Source organism: Ascaphus truei, unplaced genomic scaffold (genome assembly GCF_040206685.1).
Source record: "Ascaphus truei isolate aAscTru1 unplaced genomic scaffold, aAscTru1.hap1 HAP1_SCAFFOLD_1182, whole genome shotgun sequence".
NCBI lineage: Eukaryota > Metazoa > Chordata > Amphibia > Anura > Ascaphidae > Ascaphus > Ascaphus truei.
The window spans coordinates 89,542-107,411 of record NW_027454052.1 but is presented as its reverse complement, the minus strand read 5'-3'; the positions used below and the strand labels follow the sequence as shown (position 1 = coordinate 107,411).

Genomic DNA, 17,870 nt, shown 5'->3' with positions numbered 1-17,870 from the left:
GGATCAGGTAAGATTCCAGGTGAGATTGCTGCTTTAGATATTGTGAAGCGGGGACGTCCAGACACTGCTTAAAGGGTGCAGGAAACTAGTCATTCACACCTGGCTTTTTTTTTCTAAATCTGACATACATACACACACAGATACAGATATACACACACATACACACACATATACACACATACACTTAACAAGGACTAATTGTAGTATAATGTAATACAATAAATAAATTTATAAGAACAACGAATGTTGTTCTTACTAGGAATTTATTCAAAACATTTTTTAAAGCGGGCCTGGGGGTGGGACTAGTGGTGGGGCGAGACTAGGGCAGGGCTAGGTGGTGAGTAGATTTTTTTGGTCCGGCAAGTAGATTTTTGGGTGATTTGATGACCACTGATTATGGCTATTCACACTGCCCAGAGCGCAGGGCCAGGAGTGGTGGTTGCTGTGCAACATCTGCACTGTGATTGGTCACAAGGTAATCTATGTAAGGGGATAGGGACCTTCCAGACCTCTCTGGTGCAATATGTGGCAGAGAACTTTCAAATTCTCCACTTTAAAGTCCTGCTCTCTGCTTCTCTGGCAACTCGGCACAGAAGCACTTATAATGTCCCACTCGGTTAGACTCCCAGTTCGGTTTCAGGTGTCTCCAGCACAGCCTCGGAGCACACCACTTAGTTCACCTCCACGCTAGGATCATACAGACCTGGCACTCTGATCAGGTTCCACTAACATAGATACACCCCGGCCATATGAAATTTGTTATAGGGTAAATTACAACTGTAATGGGAGACCAGAACTTTCAATGCAGGACACAATAGTTGAATAAACAAAAATGTATATCTTGCAAACATACAAAACACACCATGTACACTCACCAACTGGGCCTGGAGGAGAATATAGACTGAACTATGTGCAGGGGCCTGCTTTAGCTCCTCCTCCTGCTTCTCTGTGCTATTTGTCCAATAGCACTTTCGAAAAACCAGCCAGTCGCGTCTCAGATCAACTCCAAAACTTGTCTGGTACTCTGATTGGCTGCTCCCCTTACATAGCCCTCGGTTGCCTATTGTTTCCATGGAGCAGGGGCCACCGGCCAATCAAAGGGCATATTGTGACGGTGCAGCCAATCAGAGAACAAGAGCTCGCCAGGCTGCACCAATCATATAAGGGGCCGGCTTAAGGACTTTAGGGCGCCCATCGTGGAGTGAGCGTCTGGCGAGCGAGAAATTCAAACTGACCATTGGAAATCGTGCTATGGGGCTCAGACCCGGCAATGGCTCCCTGGCCAGCCCCATACATCCCGCTGGGTATGTACCTTAGCTTCTCGGGTAAACAAAGGGTCTGCACTGCCGAGAACCAGTTCTCCGTACCTGAATCACAACCCTTCCCCACTCACCATAGTCAAGGTACTAAGCCGCTCCCGATCTCTGACACAAACCGGCATTTCTCTGCATGCATCTTAGCTAAGTGAATTACTGTGTCTGCATGCAGAGAAATGCTAACACAAAATGACAGTGCTGGTTGCCTTACTAACTGTATGGGAACAATCCCTGTTCCCCAAGACACAGTTTCCCCCCTTCCAAATATCACACAGTGATATAGCTCTCATCTGGAATAGGTTACACACAATACTTTACATTCCAGGCAAAATGAGCCTTACAGAGGTGACCATTACACACGGCTTTGTGGCAGCCAGGCGGGCTTCACCTTTATTATGTGAGGGGTGCTGCACTGGAACCAATCAACAAACTGGTCAATGGTAGCAGCGGCTACAGGCGGGAGCTCGGCAATGGATTCCCCGGATAGCAGAATATCCCCCGCTGGGCTTGGTGCCGTTATATCTGGAGGAACATTCAAATACTCCGATTTTCAGGCAGATGCCTCCCCCCCTCAGCCCCCCCCCCCCCCGAGTTGTGTGCAGGGCTAGTAACTCCTCTATGGACGTGACCTTAGCCAGCATGCACACACAGAAATCTGGGTTTGTTATCCAAATGGGTGTGGGTGAAGTGCTTAAGACATTGTTAGTCAGGAGGGGTGTGTACTCTGGTTTAGGGAACGATGGCTCGAGGAGCGGAGCCTTTGTTCATCCCAGACTCTTAGTAGTCTTTCTCTGTGGTAGGTATCAGGCCGGCCCTGGGAGCCGTTGCTGGGTATTGGCCCTGTCGGCATGATTCCTGGTGGTCATTTTGAATTTCCCATTGTGATTAAGCCTGCACCTTTGGGCTGTGCTTGAAACACTTTGTCACGGGAGACCATGACAATTACACAGGGGGATCCGTACACTAGACAGAACTGCAGAGTTGAACAAAAGGGAATGCATTAGAACATTTCACAAACCTCTAGTACAGGCCTGCACAACTCCAGTCCTCGAGGGCCGCAAACAGGCCAGGGTTTCAGGATATCACTACTTCAGCACAGCTGGCTCAATTAGTGGCTCAGTATGACTGAGACACTAATTGAGCCAGTTGTGCTGAAGTAGGGATATCCTGAATATCTGGCCTGTTTGTGGCCCTCGAGGACTGGAGTTGTGCAGGCCTGCTCTAGTACATAAAACATATACACAAACTCACCCAACGCGGGGAACAACAAACAACCTAAAGTCCTACGTGTGGGGACATCTGTCTTGAATATTTACCCTCATCCACATTCCCAAATTTGTGCCACTGTCCTTGGTAGTATGGGCAGCACTGGTTTGCTCTCCATGAGCCAGCATTTTCAAAGTTTCTTCCATTGCTTCCTTCCGGATCACCCATTAATGACTTTGAATATGTAATGTGTCCACTTTGGCTTTCTGATAACTCTGGAGCCAAAGCCGGGTTCCCACTTGTATATCCCTCAGTCACCATTCACCACCATGGAGGAAGAAGAGGGCTGGCTAATCCCAGGGCGGATAGTCTTCTGGGTCCAATCAGTGAGTGAAGGCTCGCCTGCATCGGACCAATCCTTAGTGACGGCGGGTTACAAGACTTCCAGTACAGCCCACAGGGGCATGCTTAAGTTTAGCGGGGCATTTGAATGGACCAATGGGAATCACAACAACAGGGCACATTCCCGGCAATGGTTCCCTATGTCCGTTCAAAAGCCCCTGAAGGTTTAGGCGACTCAGTGTCTGGACCAAACACTGGTACCCCTGCGGGGAGCCACTTTTCCCACACCTGAGTCCAGAGCCCTGCCACGCTCGATAATATTTCAGGCCACTCGCCTTATCTTGCCCAAGATCTCTTGTGTTTAGATTGGATACTGATATACCAATTATCCGCACATTTAACATATTTAACATTGATTAACTCCTGGTTCCAAAAGTGCTGAATCCAGGCTACAACATATAACATCAGACCAATGTAGTCACAGTATACAGATATGTGACTACAGGCGGGCCCCGCTAATACGGCAAGTTCTTCTCTACGGTACCCTAACCGGATATTTTCTGCGCATCTGCAGACCTGCGCATCCACCTTCTGTGCATGCGCGACCTCATGCGCAGACATGGCGGCCCCCTTCTCTGTACCACAGTATCAGCGGAACACTGAAAAGTGGGGCCCTACTGTATTCATACATGAATAAATATAGCATATTAATGACAGGTAGGGATAATGGTGTGTTTGACCTTTATTAAAGAGCAGCCACATTTACCCCTACTGTCATAGTCTCTTTGTCAGGCTAACATATTTCTTATTACAAGAGCATTTGATAATATAAACCACATATGTGGTGTTGCAGTTCAAATGGCATTATGTCTTCATGTTCTCAATGTGCTGTTCTTCTGTCTCTGTAACATCTTAAATTAAAGTGAATGTCTATGTTAGGGTTCTGGTCCTGGCTTTGGCTGCAATTCACCCTTACAAGCATTCAGAGCTTCCAGACAAAGGCCTCCCTATACTTGGCAATTGGAATCACCTGGGTCTGGACTCACACTGCAGTCTGCTTCTTGCTGCCTGCTATGCAGCTCTGTCCCTATTGGCTGCCTATGCTATTTAGGGTCAGCCCTTCCCCCAGGAAGTGGCTGAGCATAATCCTTTCTTGGTGTTACTGTGCTGACCACAAGCTCCTTTGCTTGTCTCTTCTTTGCCTTCCTGTGCTTAAGCTTCCTGTATCCTGGAGCCTCCTTTGTCCAGAGTCCATCCCTGTGCCGAAGCCCCTGTGCTGAAGCTTCCTTGTTCTCTTACGTGTTTGCCTTGTTTACGCTGCAGCATCTATGCTGAAGCACCCTTGCCAAAGCTCTTCCTGTTTCTGAGGACCTCCTGTGCTGGACCCCCTGCACTGCAGGATTCCTGTCCCGGAGACCTCCCCTTGCACTGCAGTGCCTATGCTGAAACCCTACACTGACGCTCTCCCTGATGCTGACCCCGGTCTGTGACCTCAACCTATGCTCCTTTTGTCACGCTTGTGCTCGCCACAAACCAAGACCGGACCGTGGTGCTGAGGTGGGGCTGTGAATACACGGACCTTAGGCCAAAAAGCCTGTTCTGGATTGCGCAGTTCGTAGTCGTTCATAGCAGGTTCAGGGCTGGAGAGGCCAGGGTAATCCTTTGACACGCATGGGTCTTGGTTGGAGACAGTAGAAAAAATGTTATCCAAGCAGGGGTTCGGCAACAGGAAATCAGGTGCGCTCCACTTCAGCGTAGGAGCAGCAGCAGTGCGGGAGTGGCCTCTGTGCGAGGAGTGGGAATGGCCCATGGTACCGGTCGCAGCAAAGGGAGAAGGAGGCCGGAACAGGCACACCTCCGGGCAGCGTTGGCGAACCAACGCTTCAGCACGGAAGTCCAAAACAGGCCTCTGCGAGGCGAGAGCAGCAGACCTTGGACTCAGTAAGCAGACCTCTGCTATGGGAAAAGGCAGCAGGTCACAGGAACAGGGATCAGGAACAAGAATACAGGAACAGGGCGGCCAAACAGGTAGCTTGTGGCAAACACAGTAACATCCTAAGTGAAAGGACTATACTCGGCACTGAGGCAGTGTGAGAGCACAGTATAAGAAGGCCAGCGGGCTAATCCCAGGAGAGAGGTGTGAGGGCATTCCTCCATTGAGAGCACCGAGGCAGGGCGACAGTAATTGTGAGGGGAGGTTATCTGGAAACAGCACAGTTCTGTAAAGAAAGGGTTTCCACCAAACCCAGAAACAAATTCCTTACAGTAACCCCCCCCCCCTCCCCTTTCAGGTGAGAACTCTGGGCGAACAGGACCACTCATAGATCTGGGAGACATATCATTGTCCCTGAACTGTCTTGGCGAGGTGTAGATCCATAATCCCACAAATCATTGGCAAGCGCCATCTTTAGATCAGAGAGCAGTAGCACTGCAATTCTTGGTATATGGAAAGCAACACAAAATGTCTTGGAAATCCAGAGCTGTGGAAAAGCAGGTGATTCCCGAACAGGGAAGTCCAAAGTACACCAGCCAGGTGCCCGGTCCCTAGTAATAGTCCGAGTGTATAGGACAAAAACACTGATTGTTGGTCGGATATAGCAGAGAGGCCTTCTGGACAGGCAATGTTTTTGCTGGAATCGGTACGTAGAAGCTTGAGAGAATCTTTTGCTCCCCAGGAATTCCGGACCGTTGTTAGTAAGGGTATAGGGCTGGAGGGTTCACTGCAAGATATTGACGCAACCCCTTTGGTACAGTCCAGGCCTGTTCCCCCAAAGAAGTCAAAAGTGGAGGTTATAGTATTTTAAGTAGTTTCCTGCCGTGGCACTGGCAAACGATAGGTCAGCATTCCTGGGCATCTGAAGTCTACGAAGCATCCGGTCCGAAGTCTGGACATCCGGAAAGGGAGCAGTAGGCACCAAAGAACAAGCAGAGAAAAGCATGCCCGTATTCACCATGGGAGGACAAGAAACAGGAACGGACACCACAGGGGTGAAACAGTCCAATAGGGGTGTTTCAATCTTTGGCGAGGGCAACATGAAATCCAGAGGAAACACCTCAGCCACCACACGGGGCCCTGCGGGCATAGGATCTGCTAGCAAAGTGAGAAAGCTTGGATCCATACAGACTTTATCCGGTACAGCAGGAAGCAAGGTGAGCAGTAAACCTGATTTAGAAACAGAAGTCTTGTATTTAGAACTGGGTATTTCAAGCACAGAGGAAGGATCGGGAGAACATGAACTTGACTGAGGAGTGGAAGTCCCAGAGTCAGAGGCTTCACGCGATACTGTTGGGGAGACAGTATCAGATATCACTATTTCGAACACAGGGTCCTTGAAAGCAGTAGATACATTAGGTACTAGCGAAACCTCACTGGAAGGTAAGCCTGAGTTTGCAGCTGAAGTAGAGTGATCTGTAGTAGGTACCCCAAATATTGTGGAAAAATCAGAGAAGTGTAACTCGGTTTTGAACCCTGGGTCCTTTGAATCTGTAGGATAAACAGTCACTACAGAAGATTCCAAGAGAGATAACCCTTAGTTGGTTGTAGCAGCCATGTAGTCTGTAGCGGATACCTCGAATACTGTGGGAAAAACAGCGAGAGAGTATTATCTGAGGAGTCGGAATGCCAGACTCTAAGGCTAAGCGTGGAGTAATAGGGAAGTTAGGAAGAAAAAAGTGTTCTCAGCAGTGAGGAGCTTAAAGTCATTCTTGGTTATCACTTAAGCTGTGGGAAAATCAGTGGAGAAACAGTTTGTTCCTGAACCAAAGGATTGAACAGCAACAGTGGTTATACTAAGTACAGCACCGGAGTCCGAGGAAGGTATACTGGACACTGCCGAGAGTACTTGAGGAGTCAGACTGGGTGTTTCCATGGGGTCCAAGGACATTGTGCTTGTCTCTGAAATGGGTGGTTGGGAAATAGCAGAAACCGGACCGAACACTTCAATTACATTCTAAGAGAAAGAACTATGCTCGGCACTGAGGACGTGTGAGAGCCGAGTATAAGAAGGCCAGTGAGAGAGGTGTGAGGGCATTCCTCCAATGAGAGAGCACCAAGGCAGGGCGACACTAATTGCCAGCACAGGTGGATGTGAGGGGAGGTTGTCTGGAAACAGCACAGTTCTGTAAGGAAAGGGTTTCCACCAAACCCAGGAACGGATTCCTTACACCTATGCCGCCTGCCCTAACCCCGGCCTGGATATATATTGTTAACCCTGACTTCTCCAATCCTGACCCGGCTACGTTTGACCACGGAATTCGCACTCCGGACCCGTCTTTGTGGTCTAAGGTTGGTGTATAACCATCCCCACCTCAGCCCTGCAGTCCAGTCCTGGTTTGTGGCGAGCACAAACCTGACAGTCTACTACTTTTCATAATACACTTGTATGTTTCCCTGAAGATCCTGGCAGACTTACATGGTCACTCTACCTTATAATTTCAATGCTATTTTTTCTGGTGTCCTTTGCAAGAATTGTGGCAGGGTGAGCGTGCACTTTCAGAGAGAGGTATGTGGGTCTGAATACCAGAATCCTTGTTTAAATGAAATAATATCTGGAGGCTGAAAAAAAAGAGGAAGCTCTGAAGAAGTAAACGTGGAAGCAGACTTGTGAGAGACGAAATGTGACCACTAAGTTTAGAGTTGTGTATCTGAGGCCCTGAATTTTGTCAGCCTCCAGATTGTGCTACTAGCTAAGATTGTGCTACTGGCTAGAGCCACAAACAAGTGATCTAAACATCCGGGCCTTAGAGCCAGGATTTACAAGCATAAAGGCCCTTCTCAAAGTCAAACACAATGTCCATAAAAAGCTTTGTCACATTGGACCTTCTATAGGAGAATCGCAACTCTCTAAACATTGAATAAAAGTCTGAGGCAAGAAGACTTCCATTTTACCCAACCAACAGTGGTGTGAATATTTATGGTATCCTTTGTGTGGTTATTAGACACTTTGGGGCCTATTCACTAAACTTTGATAAGTTCAGTGCATTGCTGAACGAGTTTGCATTTTTGTTTGAGTCTATAGATGTAAGGCTGCCTGTCTATATGCCAGGGGTCCCAAACGCGCACCAAGATGCCTGTCAAGCATTTGTGGGTGGCCGTGACTAGCCATTTCATAGATCAGGGGTCGCAAACATGTTGATCGTGAGCTACGAGTAGCTTGCCGGCTTCCAGTGAGTAGCTTGCCGCAGTGCCGCAGTTTCCTTCTGCTCCGGACGTCGGGCACAACTTCCGCATCTGTGACACTGGAGGCCACCCCCAAGGTAATTGTGTGTTTGTATGTTAATTGGTTGCTGCCTGCTACTCTCCTGGACTCTCAAGTGTGCGCCTTGGACACAAAAAGGTTGGGACCACATGTGTAGTGAGTAAAAAAATAGGGTAAATGCTGCACACCATAAAATGAGGGGGGGAAAATCTGATACTAATATCTGTGGTCCTGGTTCCACGGACTGTTTGCCAATAATCCAGAATGAATCAAAACTAATGCAGCTGAAACATAGCACTATGGATTTTCATCAAGCTAAATGTATTGTGCCAAAACGAAACACATTGTTTCTGCCTCTAACTGGCCTTTCACTTGATAAAAGCCAGTTCGAGGCCGAAACATTGTGTTTCCTTATGGCACAATAAATGTTACTTGATGAAAATCTGTAATGCTCTGATTCATCTACATTAGTTTGGACCCCAAGTGTAGGACATTCAAGTACCAGCAAACGTGGCAGGCACCAGAATGTGTCATATGGCCTGTCACAAGAGACCAGAACTTATCACTGTGACCAGACAGGACAAAGCAGTTCAATAAATGTTTATATTCCAGCCAGAGCCAGCAACCTCAAAACATAAAACATAATTGAGCTATTCTCACTAAAACAGGTTCATACGGAAGGGATCTGAGCTGGCTAGGTGCTGAGCACCACATTGAAGGCTTACCCGGGACTTGCTTCCACTCTCTGTTGAGGCAAATATCGTCTAGACTTCTCTGGTACAATTTGCAGCAGAGACCTTTCAAAAGTAATGCTTAATAGTCCTGCTCTCCACTTCTTCTCTGTCAAGATACAGTTCATAGTACAAAAGTTCTTTTGAATGTCCCACAGGGTTAGACTTCCAGGCTCATGTCTGGGTGTCTCCAGCACAGTCTTGGAGCTCACCGCTTAGTTCACTTTGACGGCAAGATCAGAGTGAACTATGGAATGCTGATTGGGTTCCCCTTTCATAGATTCCCTGCTTCCATAGGAAATCATGGTAGAATTGCAGGTGACCAATCAGTAGGTGAGGGTTCATCTGTAATTGGTCAATCAGATGAGGTGGGGCTAAGAGATGTAAGGGCCTGTGGAGGGAAATACAAACGAGTCAATGGGAGCAGCACCTATCAGTGTGGACTCAGCAATGGCTTCCCCCAGCTGGCTGGAATGATTTTACCCCCTTGGCTGGCACCACTCTGGCTGGGGAGGTAAAAAAATGCTCCACTTTTATGGTGGATGCCCCCTCCCCCCCAGTCAGATGTCCGCCAATTGCCACTCTCCTTTCTTTCTACACTTCACCTGCTCCTCCAGTCACAGCAGCAGCCATTTTCCCCAAACATGTGGTCTGCACAAAGGGTTTCTCATCCCCACATGCCCAGACTTTGGATATGCTTAACTGTTGCATAAAGTAAAGAAAAAAAAAAACATTTCTACACTTGCAGTTGAATAAAGAGTATATTTTACATAGGATGCATAGGCTACCGGGCTTTTAAATACAGGGTAGCTAACGTGTCTGATGGTTAGATGAGCCCCAGGTAAGGACGAGCCCCAGGTATTAACCTTTATTATACTTGTGTGTGTGTATTATAGTACAGTATATGTAAGTGATACAATGCTAGGTAAAAAAAACATCTCTAAATCCTCTCATTGAAGCCTTTGCTGTGTGTATTATAATATATGCAAGTGATACAATGCTAGGTAAAAACTATCTTTGAATCCTGTTTCATCCTACCCTTAATTAAATTAAGCATTGAAACCTAGGCAGGGAACACCCTGTGTAGAAAACCTTCTGTTTGAATGTGCCTCAGATGTGCTAATTAAGCAGACAAAAGTTTAAAAGGAAGTTCAGAAGAAGTGGACACCCCCAACTGGCCCTGATTCCTGCATTTGAATTACGCTGGAAAGGAGGATATCATCTATACCAGACTGCATCATTACTGCTGTGATGCTGCCTTTACCATTTATATTTGCTGTGTGTTCACTTCTTCTCAAATTATGCACTTCTTTTTACCAGCCTCAGTATGTCTCTAACTCCATTCATATATCTCCATCTCTCCTTCCTTTACCACTTCTCTGTTCACATGAACTCCTTTCTTACCTGCGTCCTCTGACACCACACAGCTATATCCCCTGCACTAAAAAACACCCCTACAAATCATCCTCACACATCCTCTTTCTATCCATGCTTCTCCTCCTTGCTTCTGGGGATATCTCTCCCAATCCTGGTCCCTGCCTTATTCCTACATGCTCTCGTCCTCGCCTGCCAATTACAACCTCTACTCCTTCTGGTGTGAACCCCTCCAACCTCACACCCATCCCCTGCCACCCTCCCTCCTCTCTCCCTTTCTCCTGTGCCCTTTGGAATGCTCGCTCCCTTACTCACAAGTGCCTCTCTGTGCATGACTTCTTTCTCTCTCACTCTGCTCCTATTTGCTATAACTGAGACCTGGCTCACTCAGTCTGACACTGCTCTGGAAGCTGCGCTCTCCTATGGTGGCCTTTCTTTCTCCCACACTCCGTGTCCTGACGGCAGGGGTGGAGGCGTGGGAATCCGGCTCTCTTTCTGCCGTTACCGAACCATTCCTATTCCTCCATCTCTTGCTTTTCCCTCCTTTGAGGCTCACACTATCCAGATCTTCTCTCCCTGTCCATGTGGTGGTCATTTATCGCCGACCTACCTCTTCTCACCCCCCTTCTGCCTTTCTCACTTTGAATCCTGGCTCTCTTTCTCTCCTCAGACTCCCCTGTTCTTCTCCTTGGGGACTTCAATTGTCATATTGATGGCCCCTCTCTCCCTTGGACATCCCACTTTCTCTCTCTAACCTCTTCTTTTGGCCTTCAACAGTGGTCTGCAGCCAGCACCCACAAGGATGGCCATTACTTAGACCTGGTTTTCACTAAAAACGTCTCTCCGATTTCTCCATTTCCTCTTTTCCTCTCTCTGACCATCACCTCATCTCATTCTATCTCGCTTCTCCCTTTCTCCACCTCCATCTAACCCCCGGTTCTGCAGAAACCTGCGCTCTATTCACTTTCCTGACTTTGAATCCACGTTACGCTCCACTCTCAGCTCTGCTACAGACCCTGACAACCTGGTCAGGAACTACAACTCTGCCTTGTCCTCCTCTCTTGATCTTCTTGCCCCGCTTTCTCTCTGCCGCCCTCGCCCTTCTAACCCTAGACCCTGGCTAAATTCCCACATGCTGCGTTCCTCTGAACGCCTCTGGAGGAAATCGCATACTCTCGCAGACTTCCTTCACTACAAATTTATGCTATCCTGTTTCAACTCTGCCCTCTCGCAAGCTAAACATGTCTACTTTTCTTTTTTTTTTGTAACTTAGATTTTATTGCATTTTTCCAAACAAGTGATACAGAATACAGTATACATTACATTCATTTTTAGTGTTAATCTCCGCTATAGACAGTACCGTATGTCAGCTCGTGAGACATATCCCGGTTTTTCGGGCCCTACTCGACCGGATTGTTTTGGGTGGACTAGCAATAAAGATAATAACATAATTCACATAGTACGATTAATTCAAATTGACAAACACAAAATCAATAAAGAAAAAAAAAAAAAAAATTTAAAAAATAAGGAGGTGGGTAGGAAGGGAGTAAGGGGTGGCGCGGCCGGAAGAGGAGCATCGACTCGTGCTTGGTCTCTTCACCGATCCTAGTAAGGTTCTTTGTGGGTTGCGTCCTCTCCAGTTTAACACCTCTGTAGGTGTTCTGTCTATTTGTCTGTATAGTCGTCGTGAGCTGAGTTTTCGCTCCTAAAGGAGAACGCACCTGCATCTATCACAGCCAGATTGTGTTCCTCTCAACCCCGGATATCCATCTGCGCCAGCCAAGGCGCCCATACTTTGAGATAATTGGTGCCAGTGTCGTTAACTAGACTCGTCAACTTTTCCATCTGGCAGATAAACCACAATCGATTTTGAATCTTTGGGATACTTGGAATTTTGGGGCGTTTCCATAGTGCTGCGATCTCGCTCCGTGTGGCTATTGCAAAATGTGCTATTAATTTATTGTTTGCTTTGGACAGGCCCGTTAGTGGTCTATTCAAGAGGAATAGCCATGGGTCTGGGGGAATAGTGAGGTCGAAGACCCTCTATCCAATGTCTAATTTCTTCCCATAGTGGGGAGATCCGCGGGCAAGACCACAGCATATGTAACAGATCGGCCGATCCTCCGCACTGCCGGGGGCATAGTGAGGAGGATCCAGGCACGAACTTGGCTAATTTCATTGGGGTGAGGTACCACCGCATTAGGACCTTATATGCGTTCTCCTTTAGTGCGGTACATATGGAGCTTTTTGCCGTGGCCAGATATATAGCGTTCCACTCGTCGTCTTCTAATGTCTCTCCCAGGTCTCTTTCCCATTGGGTTCTAAATGACGGTGGCTGCTGTCTAGAGCTCGCAGAATCAACTACTTCCTTGTACAATTGTGATGTGAGTCCCTTTGTGTCGGTCTCTGCCAGACAGAGCTTTTCGAATGACGTCAGGGGGGGGTATGGGGCAAATTTGTTATAAAATGCTCGGAGCTGGAGGTACCTAAAAAATTCTGAGTGGGGTATATCTTTTTCTTCTCTGACGTGATCAAACGTTTTAATCTTGCTATTGTAACCCTCCAGATCTTTAATTCGTATATAACTTTTTGTTTCCAAATTGATGCATCTCCCTCCAGAAGGCCAGGAGCGAACTTGGGATTGTTCCAAATTGGGGACATCAAAGATTTACTCGTTGTGAGAGAGTATTTAGTCTTATTAGCCTCCCAGATAGACAACGAGTTGGTCATTGAGGAAAGTGGCATGTCAGCAGATCGTCATGCTGTTTTAGGTAGCCAAATCAAGTTGCGTATTTTTAAAGGAGCGCAGGCAGCACTCTCTAATTCCACCCACCATTTTAAATGTGGACTGGATTGCCATTGAACAATTTGGCTTAATTGAGCCGCTTTGTAATATGAGAGCAGGCAGGGTACCGCTAGGCCCCCCGCTAGGACAGATCTTTTCATATTTAATTTGTTGACTCTCGGGTTTTTTCCCTCCCCAGATAAATTTAGAGATTGCAGACTGAAGTGAGAGCAAATCCTTCAGTCTGAGTGGCACTGGTAACGTCTGGAAAAGGTATAGGATACGAGGGAGTAGGTTCATTTTGACGCTATGTATCCTACCTATCCAGGATATTCGTATAGAGGACCATTTATGGAGGTAAGCTATCAACGTCCGAATTAGGTTGGGGTAATTTGCATTGTAGATGTCTTTTGTGTTCTTGGCTATGTGGACTCCTAGATATTTTATGTATTTCTGTTGCCAGTGGAAGTTAAAATTCAGTTGCAATAACTTCTCTACGTGTCTAGGGAGATTGATGTTGAGGGCTTCAGATTTAGCTTGATTTATTTTAAATCCCGAAATGCTCGAGAATCTGTCCAATAAATCCAATAGGTTTGGCAAGGAGGTGAGGGGCTTTGAGATAATTAGTAGGATATCATCTACGTACAGGGCCGCTTTATGTGTTTGAGAATATACGTTTAACCCTGAGATATCCGGGTTGCCTCTAATTTGCGCCGCCAGTGGTTCTATACATAGAGCGAACAGGAAAGGGGATAATGGGCATCCCTGTCTCGTGCCACTCTTAATTTGAAAGGGGAGAGATGAAAAGCCCTGGTGTATTACCCTGGCGGTAGGTCCTGAGTACAGCGAGAGAATCACTCTACTCACCTGATCCCCAAAGCCAAATGCCGCAAGCGTCTCCTTCAGGTAAGGCCAGTCTATCCTATCAAAAGCTTTTTCTGCATCCAGACTTAACAACATACAGGCATACCCCGGTTTAAGGACACTCACTTTAAGTACACTCGCGAGTAAGGACATATCGCCCAATAGGCAAACAGCAGCTCACGCATGCGCCTGGCAGCACGTCCTGCACAGCAATACCGGCTCCCTACCTGTACCGAAGCTGTGCGCAAGCGGGGAGACTATAGAGCCTGTTACAAATGTGTTATTTACATCAGTTATGCACGTATATGATGATTGCAGTACAGTACATCCATCGATAAGTGGGAAAAAGGGAGTGCTTCACTTTAAGTACATTTTCACTTTACATACATGCTCCGGTCCCATTGCGTACGTTAATGCGGGGTATGCCTGTACTTTGTGTGTTATTTTTAGTGGCCAATTCTACCAGATCAATAAATCGCCGGGTATTGTCCGCTGCCTGTCTGCCTTTAATGAATCCGACCTGATCTGGGTGTATAAGTCTGGGTAGGATTAGACATAATCTATTGGCCAATAGTTTAGCGTATATTTTAATATCAGTATTGATTAGGGATATGGGCCTATAACTTTTGAAGTCCAGCGGATCTTTACCTGGTTTATGGATTAATGATATAGACGCCTGTAACATCTCTCTGAGGATGGGGGCTCCTGCTAATATTGCATTGAACACGTGGAGCAACCTAGGGGCTAGTACTTTGGCAAATTTCTTATAGTATAGCCCCGAGAAGCCATCAGGCCCTGGGGCTTTTGAGGGTTTGAGTTCCTTAATGGCTTGTGACACCTCCTCTATAGAGAAATCAGCGCCCATGGCCTCTCTCTCTGCCTCTGTCAATCTCCCTAGTTTTGAGCTGGCTAAGAAATCTCTCAGCTTCTCGCTCGTTTTAGCGTTATGTGCCACTTTCTCTCCATTATATAGTGTTTCATAGAACGAACCAAATTCTTCTACTATTTTCTTAGGGTTGGCCGTGGGGGTGCCTGATTTTAAGCGTATAGCTTGGATATTAAACTTCACTTGTCTGTCTCTTAACGCTCGAGCCAGCATAGTATCCGGCCTGTTCGCTTTTTCGTAAAATTTCCTCTTAGACCAACTCAGCGCGTTATCTGCCCTGGAGGTCAACAACATGTTTAGTTCAATTTTGGTATCTTTCAATTCTTGTAGGGTTACTCTTATGGAGAGATGTAAGGGAATGTAATCTCGATTGAAGCTTCATAATTTTTGAGTCCCTTTCCCGTTTTCTCCTAGCTGTGGTGCTAATTAGTATGCCCCTCAGCGTCGCTTTGTGAGCCTCCCATAATACAAACTGGGAATCTACAGAGCCTGTGTTTGTGTGGAAGAATTGAACTATTTCTTCCTTTATTGTCTCATACATCTCAGGGATTTTTAGGATTGATTCGTTGAGCTTCCAGTTCGCTCCTGGTCTGCCTGTTCGGATGTGCTCGCACCTTAGCTCTATCGGTGCATGGTCAGACCATGAAATATCATTGATCCCAGCTCGGGAGACCAGAGGAACCAGTTGGCAAGAGACGAAAAAGTAATCAATTCTGCTGTAGGAGCCGTGTGGGTGGGAATAGAACGTATAGTCCCTATCAGTCGGGTGTAGTTCTCTCCATATGTCAGTCAGTTGGTTGTCTTTGAGGCCCTTGCGTAAAGAGGTCCCCACTTTTTTATGTACTGTGCCCGTATTCCCTGATCTGTCTAGGATTGGTTGCATGACCATGTTGATATCCCCTGCGAGTATTACGCCGCCCCTTGCGACGGTGCGTAGAGTCCAAAAAAAGTCTTCAAAGAAGACTGCGTCCTGCTCGCAGGGGGCATAGATTGTGGCTATTGTGATGCATTGCTCCCGTATCGTGCCCACTAGTATAAAAAAGTGTCCCTCTGTGTCTCTTTTAATAGTTTGGGCTACAAATGGGATTTTATTATGGAACAAGATGACCACTCCACGTTTTTTAACCGGTGCGGTGGAAAGGTAGAACTGGGCATAGTCTTTGTCTAGGAATTTAGGCGCGTTGGTCTTGCTAAAATGAGTCTCCTGTAACATTAGGACATCTGCGTGTTTTCGTTTATAGTCAGCGAAAGCTATTTTTCTCTTGGTTGGGCTATTAAAGCCCTTAACGTTATGTGATATAAGGGTTAACGCCATCACTTAATGTGTGAGAAGTGTAACAAGCTAACGTTTGATGACTCATGGATACAAAAAAGACACAGCGCACAACGCTCATAGTGCATTACAAGATATTATTGACATATATAATAAATGGGTGAGTAATGTGCGTACATCAAGTATGATAATAACGAGCAGTTTCGGGATATTTTACCCAACACCTCCGGAGACCAGAATGGGTGTCCTTGCAGGAGTGATGCTGCTGTCCTCGATATCACAGGGTCCTATTGAAGTCGGTTGCACACCTCTGCTGTTCCTTGCTCCCCTAAGCACAGGCAGGCTTGGAGCTGCTGGTTCCTGCAATGTTTCAGCAGGGCAGTCTTTAGCATCAGCTGGGCGTCAGCACCCGCCCATGTTGTCTTCCTATTGGACAATTACAACTAAGGACTTAGCCAATGAGATACGATCGCGGGATTTATAAGTTTTACCAGAATCCACTCTTTATCAGTCCCTGATGAAGAAACGTTCCGTTTCGAAACGCGTAGGACAAGGTTTATTAGTGTTCTAGCTCTATATCAGCACCCTACTGCGCGACTTTGGTTGCCTGTGAGCGGCGCCGAAAACCCCCGTGGTGACGTCACGATCTTGAAGCGCTTCACGCGGAGGAGAGTGCTGACGCCCAGCTGATGCTAAAGACTGCCCTGCTGAAACATTGCAGGAACCAGCAGCTCCAAGCCTGCCTGTGCTTAGGGGAGCAAGGAACAGCAGAGGTGTGCAACCGACTTCAATTGGACCCTGTGATATCGAGGACAGCAGCATCACTCCTGCAAGGACACCCATTCTGGTCTCCGGAGGTGTTGGGTAAAATATCCCGAAACTGCTCGTTATTATCATATTTGATGTACGCACATTACTCACCCATTTATTATATATGTCAATAATATCTTGTAATGCACTATGAGCGTTGTGCGCTGTGTCTTTTTTGTATCCATTTGTTAGCTCCAGGGGGTATCTGAGCCCCCCCACTCCATCACAGCTGCAGACGCTCAATCCTAGGTTAAGTTATTTAATTATTCCCTTATTTTTCACCTATCACGTCACTATTTGGTTTTGCGCACTATCACTCTCTTTTGTTCAGTTTGATGACTCACCCTGTCCACTTTGTCCCTTGTTCAACTGGCGGACGTTTTTGGTGTTACCATCCGGCAAAGTTCTTGTGTTCCGTCTAGGTCGGCATCCTCCCCGGCCGGGTGGGGAAAGGATTGGGAGAGGTAGGGAGGGAGGAGACAGTACAAGGGAAAACACATAAGGGGTAAAGCAAAATTGGAAACATAAGTTAATCCGCTTTGTAATAATGAAAAAAAATAAAAGAAAAACCAGAGCTCCCCTCAGGGTCCCCCGAGTGGGAATCTGACGCCCAATGGGCAGGTCGGTATGCCTGACCTTCCAAAATGGCCGGCTTTCCCTTCCCAGGACCGACCCCCCTGGGACTTGTTTGAGGTCCTAATTCGTCAGGGACCTATATGAGGAACACATGTACGACATCGTGGGTGAATCCCACCGGCGCAAAACTGATAACTAACTTAACCTTAAACTGTAGCGTGATTTTTAACTTTATAACGACTTACAGCAGTACCTAAGTTATAGTGAGTGCATATCCATATATATATACATGCATATACCCAGCAGTTGAATGAACACAATTATTTAATGATTTAATGAACATATTTAACCTATTTAACCCATGAACCTTATATAACATATGAACCATACATAACATATATAACCTATAACATATACAACAGATGGAACAGATATTCTATACCATCTAACATACATATAACATAACATACAGAGCCTCATTGAAACTTTATTGGGAAGGGCTCCGCGTC

General features: G+C 46.7%; 1 long non-coding RNA gene across 1 annotated transcript; it reads right to left on the bottom strand.

Moving 5' to 3' along the window:
- Positions 1-8,740: 8,740 nt before the first annotated feature.
- LOC142475355 (uncharacterized) lies at positions 8,741-17,666 on the bottom strand. Its single transcript, XR_012790894.1, has 3 exons — positions 17,130-17,666; positions 11,528-11,594; positions 8,741-9,184 (listed from the first exon to the last, which is right to left on the bottom strand). It is a non-coding gene; the product is annotated as an uncharacterized LOC142475355 (long non-coding RNA).
- Between the last annotated feature and the right edge of the window lie 204 nt (positions 17,667-17,870).